The sequence below is a fragment of the Cucumis melo genome, chromosome 10, assembly GCF_025177605.1.
Source record: "Cucumis melo cultivar AY chromosome 10, USDA_Cmelo_AY_1.0, whole genome shotgun sequence".
Taxonomy (NCBI): domain Eukaryota; kingdom Viridiplantae; phylum Streptophyta; class Magnoliopsida; order Cucurbitales; family Cucurbitaceae; genus Cucumis; species Cucumis melo.
In genome coordinates, this window is record NC_066866.1 from 20880897 (window position 1) to 20888730 (window position 7834).

At 32.2% G+C, this 7834-nt stretch overlaps 1 long non-coding RNA gene across 2 annotated transcripts; it reads left to right on the forward strand.

Moving 5' to 3' along the window:
• Positions 1 to 5063: 5063 nt before the first annotated feature.
• LOC103491898 (uncharacterized) lies at positions 5064 to 7254 on the forward strand. Of its 2 annotated transcripts, none has more exons than XR_538154.3 (3): positions 5064 to 5869; positions 6011 to 6210; positions 6819 to 7254. It is a non-coding gene; the product is annotated as an uncharacterized LOC103491898 (long non-coding RNA). The 2 variants fall into 2 exon arrangements; XR_538153.3 differs by having other exon boundaries at positions 5066 to 5865.
• The last annotated feature ends 580 nt before the right edge of the window (positions 7255 to 7834 follow it).

Sequence of the window (7834 nt, forward strand, 5' to 3'; positions counted from 1 at the left end):
TTTACCTTCAATCTCAACTGGACTTATGTCCAAGATTGCCTGAGAACTCTCTACAATTCTCTATTTTCTTCAAATCTCGATCCAACAATCACTGAGATTGCCTTAGGATTTTACGTCTACCTTCAATCTTGTCTGGGATTCCATATGATTGCCTGAGATTCCTTAATAATTTCCTTTTTGCTTCTAGTCTCGATCGAGTAATACCCCGAGATATGGCACGAGACCCATCCTTAGAACCTTTCTATTTTTCATCTTGGGCTGCCAAAATCTTGAGATGGCTCGAGATTTCCCTTTGCCTTTTCTGTCTTTCAATCTCGGTTTACCACAATGCTGAGATGCATCGGGATTTATTTTCTACTTTCCTTCTTACCCGAGATTACTCAAGATTGCATGCTCCAGGATTCACTTTCTTTGAAAGGCTTAGGTCTCACAATTTTCTACTTTTCATATCTCAAATATGCTCTTGCAGCAAGGATATTGAGAGAAAGCTTTTAAAAAATATTATGACCTCATCTCATGTCTTATTTGAAATGAGATATTGATAAAAAAAAACCACGAATTCTGAATCTGATCAACTAGAACAAAACCATTCCCTAAAGTGAATGCGTGAATTTTAATCCTGGACAAGGTCATGGTTGTGGTCGTGGTCGAGGTAGAGACCGTGGTAGAGGAAGAAATAATTATGATTTTCGTGGTGGTCATTCTAATAATCCAAATTTCAAAAACTAAACGGAATGATCATCATAAAGGGAAAGTACCACCAAATAAGAATTCAAGAGGTGATGAAGAAATATGCTATAGATGTGGTATAACTGGACATTGGTCACGTGTTTATCGTACATCAAATATTTGGTTGATATCAAGCCTCCCTAGAAAAGAAAAAAAGAAAAATGTAGAAGTCAACTATGCCTATCAAGATAATGATATATTTGATCCATTCAACCTGTCTAACTTGGATGTGACAGTTTTCTTTGAAACTTCTAAAGAGAAGATCATCACAGTTAATAGAACAAGTATTTCTTTTGACTTTGAAAATATCTAGACTAATGTTGTTATTTTGTTATATATTTTCATGTTTTGTTTTTGTTAATATTTAACCTTGTACAGTGTTGTTGTACTTATTGTACTTATTTCCTTTTAATGAAGAAACATGCACTATTTTCATACATTGAGTGATTAAAAAATGAGTAAAGAATATCTATGTCTGGCAAATAGTGCAACCACACACAATACTTACAACTAAAAATATTTTTCCAAATTGACAATGTTGAATGAAATAGTAAATACAATATCAGGTTCTACAAACCTCATTGAAGGCTTCGAAAGAGCAAATGTTATTTTTCCTACATGAACAAAGTTTACCATTGACAATGCATTATTTTCTAGTTAATAAAAGAGAAATTCATTGAGTTTTAAAGGTATGCATTGCAATGGTTATCATATAGAGATCGATAGAAAGAATAAGATGGAGTATCTGTATATTATTTCTATTGTCTCAAACGAAAAACGTATATTAGAAGAGTTACCTAGAATTTATCTTTTAGATTATATTATACTTATATACGAGTAATTGAGACATATGCAACAATGAACCTGAAGTTCATGAATTTAAATATATTTGTTATTTGGCATTTGGATTGAAACAATTAGAACAAATGTGGTATAATCGCTTGATAGGATATTTGTTGAAAGAAGGATATCAAAATAATCAAATATGTCAATATTTTTTTATAAAGAAATCACAGTAATAATTTGTTATTATAACTGTATAATTGGAACTCCTGAAGAGCATTCAAAGACAATAGAATATCTTTAGAAAGAATTCGAGATGAAAGAACTCGAAAAGATAAAATTTTACCTTAGGTCGCAAATTAAGCATTTAGATGATGATATGTTTGTTCATCAATCAACTTATCTATATTTTTTTTAAAAAAAAGATTGTATATGGATAAAGCATATCCATTAAACATTCAAATGCAACTTCGTTAACTATATGTGAAGAAAGATATATTTTTGACCTCGAAATGAGAAATGAAGAACTTCTAGGTCAAAGTACTATGTCTTGGTGCACCCATGTATCTTGCAATATAAGACCAGATATTGCATGTGCAATAGCTAGATACTGTTCTTCTCCAACAAAAAGACATTGGAATGAAGTTAAACATATATCCCATTATCTTTGAGGAACAATTGATATGAGTTTATTTTAATCAAATAAATCAAATTTTAACTTAGTTGGTTTTATAGATTATGGATATTTATCTTATCCACACAAAGTTAGATCTCAAGCAGGTTATCTATTCACATGTGGAGGAATTGCTATATCATGGCGATTAGTGAAACGTACAATATAGTGACTTTCTCAAATCATGCTGAGATTCTTGTTGCACGAGGCAAGTCGGAAATGTGTATGCCTAAGATCAATGATTCAACACATTTTTTGAACATTTGGCTTGTCTTCTAGCAAAATTCTTCCAACGATACTATACGAAGAGAACATGACATGTATAACTTAAATCAAATGAGGTTATATTAAAGGTGATAGAACAAACCATATTTCACCAAAGTTTTTCTACACTCATGATCTTGAAGAAAATGACTACATCACAATACAACAAATTTGTTCAGTGGATAACCTGACATGCTTATTTACAAAATCATTATCTACCGCAATCTTTGAAGATTGGTGCATAATATTGGGATGTAGTGATTCAGAGATCTTAAGTGATGTGTCCATAAGGGGGGAGTAAATTGTATTTTTGTAAGTGTATATGAAATATGTACTCTTTTTCCTTCGCTAAGAGTTTTTCCCAATGAGTTTTTGTTTAGTAAGGTTTTAACAAGGCATATTTCATATATGGGCATTTAGCCAAGTGTCCATATAGCCTAGAGTCACTCTCCCTCTTATCCAACTCCTATACTATGTGTTTTGAAGATGCTAACCGTTAGTGGCCATGTTTTCCACCTCAACTTGCCAAATTGCCTACAAATAGTGGCTAATAGTGGGCTTTGCAAGTCACACACATTAGCTAAAATCCCAAAAAGTTTGGAGAAAGTGGAATGTATTAGTGGTTTGTTTCAGAGAAATGTTTCCTTAGTTTCTTTAATTAATTTATTTATAGAAAAACTTTCATAAATATCACAAACTACTAAAATTTTTACGGCCCGTGTAACAAATCCCATAAAGTTAGTCATTTTTTAAATATTCTAGATTTGTCTTTCCATCTTTCTTTTCCTCTTTGCAATTTTTTATCATCTTCTTCCCTTACTTGTTTTTTTAGCTACGATTTCTTTCCATCTTTCTTTCTTTTTCTCTTCCTTTTTTACCTCGCTTAGATTTAGATAACCAAATCTGATTTTTTTATCGTCTTTCATTGTTTTTCTCTTTTTTTCGCTACTTGCATGTCTTTCTTTTCTTTTTTTTTTTGTTTTTTTTTGTTTGTTGCGTGCATCATCTTTCTTCTTTTCTTTTTTTACGTTGTTTAGATTAGGGTAACCAAATCTAAAAGATCGTCTATAAAGAATTTTGAAAAAATCATTTAGCCATTTAGATTAGGGTAACCAAACCTAAAAGATCGTCTATAAAGAATCTTTAAAAAAAATCGTTTAGCCAAATCTAAACGATCGTGTACTAAATTTTGAATAAAAAAATTAGCTATCCCAATTTTAAACAACCGTGAAAAAAATTGTTTACATTTTGGGTAGCCAAATCTAAACAATGGTTTAACCAAATCTAAACGATTTTGAAAAAAAAATCGTTCAAATTTAAACAATCGTGTAACCAAATCTAAACGATCGTGTAACCCAATTAATTAAATGATTGTGCAACCAAATTAAACGATAGAATTAAAAAAACAAATCTAAACGATCGTGTACAAACAATGGCCAAATCTAAACGATCGTGTACCAAATATATTACGCGCGTTACCAAATATATTACAAACATTGTTAATGAGCCATTTTTGGTATTTTCCATGGTGGGCCTGTAGGCTTTTTCCGTTTTTAGAATTGTTCTATAGTGTAAATATTTTGCTGTTTTGTTATATTTTTTAAAAGATCCCTTTTTTAAAAGTAGAAATTTCTAAGTTATTGTTAATGTTCATACATTATAAATAATAGTTATTATTTGTTTAAAAATATGTATATATATATATATTTAGGGAAATTTTCATAAATGTAACAAAACACCGAACTATTTATGGAACAAAGCCCATAAAGTTAGCCATTTTTTAAATATTCTGAATTTGCCTTTCCATCTTTTTTCTCCTCTGCAATTTCTTTCATCGTCTTCCTCCTTTATTTTCCGCTGCGATTTCTTTCCATCGTCCTTCTTTTTTTCCTCTTAATGTTTTGCGTCGTTTAAATTTGGGTAACCAAATCTAAACGACCGTATACAAAAAATAGCAAAATCTAAAAGATTGTTTATAAAGAATCTTCTTTTCCTCTTAAAAAAAAATCGTTTAAATTTGAGTAACCAAATCTAAATGACCGTGCATGTACAAAAAATAGCAAAATCTAAAAGATCGTGTATAAAGAATCTTGAAAAAAATCATTTAGATTGAAGTAGCCAAATCTAAACGATCGTGTACAAAATAATTAAAAAAAATCGTTTAGCAAATCTAAACGATTGTGTAACAAATTTTGAGCCAGGTCTAGACGATTGTGTACCAAAATTTGAAAAAAAAAATCATTTAAATTTGGGTCACGTGTGTAACCAAATTTAAATGTAACCAAACGACCAAATTTTGAACAAAATCTAAAGTACCAAATTTTGAAAAAAAAAATCGTTTAGATTTGGACTAAATTTAAACGTAACCAAATTAAAAGATGTGTAACAAAATTAAACGAACAAATTGAAAAAATAAATTAAATCGTGTACCAATATACTATGGAGGCCTTGTTGACTGGGCATGGTCGTTCCGTTTTCGGAATTATCGAAATATTTCTTTTTTTTTCGGGTTTGCTATAATTTTTTAAAAGATATCATTTTTTTATTTTTATAATTTATGATTTATTGAGAAATTTCCGAAATCGTTAGTTTAAACCTTTCTGTAGTCTCACTTGTCGTTTTCATTTTATTTTTCTTCTTTCCTCTCTTTCCCCCTTCTCCTCCCATTTCTTCGCCATTCTCCACCATTCTGCACCATTATCTTCATTCGTCGTAAGCAGGTCGAAAGCACTACGCTAGGCTTTCTTTCTTTAAGCTTGATTTGAGTGGAAGCTGAAGCAAGAGGTCTTCAAAGAACTTTTGTATAATCAAACTTCCATTTCATTGTTCTCTAAGGCCAAGTCTCCCAAGCCTGATTCCATGTTACCGGCCTCCGATCACCGCCACTGCCTCAAGCCCACGTCCTCAACAGATAAAACCGACATCGCACGTCCTCTCTCGTCACTAATTATGATCTTTTAACGAGCTCCCACCGCCTCTGACTACCCAAAACGCCTTCCAACTACAATCATGGTCCTCCTAATTGATGAGTTCGTTCATTTTTCCTTCATCGTAGTAAAATTCAGCCGGCGTCGGAGGGGGATAGCTTCTGAAAGAGAATCATCCGATTTTGTTCATCGCCATCATGGGACTGTGTGCAGAGAGAGAGAGAGAGAGAGAGAGAGAGAGTATCAATTTGGTTTAGCCCATCCTTTTACGTTTTACCCCCATGGATTTAGGGTTTCTAAACCCATGGGCTTGACTTTTGATCCCAAGAAAGCCAATCCCAATTAACTATATTCCAAGCCCACGCTATTCTAGGGTTTATTTTTTTTAGTGTTTCATCCTCTTCAAATGTCCCAAAAATCGTTGCAGCTGCGTTTATCCCTTCATTTCTCTTTACTTCTTCTCAATAATCCTCCTCTGTGTTCTTATTAGTGAGTATGATTTTTTTTTCTCCATTAACTTAACACTCTGCTTTTCATTATTTATTATTACTGTTATTTGCTCGTGATTATTTCGGTTTGGATCTATCTTTGTTCATATTCTTAGTTTTGAAATTCTTTGTGGATACATTTACAGATTGGATCCTGAGGTTTTTTCTTCTAAGAAGTCTTGAAGGACAATTCTGCCGTTTCAGAATGTGGACAAGTGGATGCCAGTCTTTGACATTTTCCACACGTGTTTATGTATACAACAACTTTAGTTCCGCGAAGCATCGACGGAATCCTGTTTTTGCTTCAACAAACAAATCGGCGGTAGACCTCTCATTACCAGCCAAGGTACTTAATTTGTTTTTCGTTAACTATATATGTAGGGATGTTATTAAGATCAAACTGAACCCAGTTTAAAATTATAAGGAAATTTAATGATCAGAACCGAACTGAACCAAAAGGTTCATATTACATATAGCATCAAACCCATCTAATTTGCTTATATTAGTTTGGAAATATTATGATATTAATCTATTTAGCTGAAAATATGACTTAAAAACGTTAGGTTGGAGGGCTTGATATATATTTTCATACAATTTTATTGAGGAAAAAAAATGCGAGTGTACTTTTTTATATAAATATACAATAAAGATGTGCTATACATTGATCCATATATATACACTCAGACATATATATTTATTTATATTTGTTTTCCTTCAAAAGAAATGGTTAGTATTGTAGGGGAATATACTTAACCTATTGTAGTAATGATATTAAATGTTGATGTTAAAACTTGTGTGGTGGTGCAAGCCTGTAGGCATTGCACCTTGTGCTTTGTGCTAAAGAAACACTGTGTTATTGTAAGGCCCTAGATACGGATGATATTAGTTGTGGGTATTTTTTAAAGAAAGAATTTTACCAGGCTCAGTGAGGAATCTATCTTGTTTATTTGGTAGGGACCGTTATATGTCTGGAAAAAGAATTTGGTGGATTAGATCAATAATTTCCCCAAGGTGTTCATCGTTGCTCGATAGTATTTATTATTGTTATCCGAACTACATCCGAACTCCACATTCTATAGAATCCAACTCAGTTGAATTCACTGTATGGGTATATTCTCGCATTTCTTTGCTTGATGTATTCATTATGGATGTGTTGTTGAGTTATGTCTATTTTGACTAGAAGGCTGCACTTTTCAACAGAAGGTTGCAGAAGTGCAGCTAATTCGTGATTAATATTGCACTGGATAGATGGGGTCGTGCTAATAAACAAGGTTCCATAGATTCCATTGGATATTTGAGACATGTGCCAATAAGGTACAATTATTATATGATGGAGATGTAACCATGACTGGTATCACTTTTGAATGCAATATTCATAAATTTATTCGTACACCGTATGTTGAAGAATTTTTCCAGACTTAATAAGGAATCTATCTTGTTCATTTGATAGGGTCCATAACTTGTCTGGTAAATTAATCGGGAGATTTGATCAAATCTCTTGAAGGTGTTCATCGTTGCTTGATAATACTTGTTTATTATTAGTTGAGCTACATCTGGACTCCACATTCTATATAAGTCAAAACTCATTTGAGTTGATCTTATTGTTGTTTATCCACATTCCTTTGTATGATGTTTTGCTGTCAAGAATATGTTTTTTTTATGAAAAGGAAGCTTCATGTCCAGTCTGATTTTTCCTTTTTGAAAATAGGTATTTTGATTGTTCCTTGACTTGAATAAGAACGAAATTCTATTATTTCAATCTAGTTTAATTGTTTTTGTTGGTGTTTGATTAAGAAGTATGGATGCGTTTGTGTTTGACACTTGTTGGACACAAGTGTGTTGGAGATATATAAAATACTTGATCAGCAGAATAATGTTGATAGTAATATATTTTGAGTGTGAAATATGCCATGAAGCTCATATACTTCATGTGAGCCAGAGAATTGATATCAAATTTGTAACACATCCAC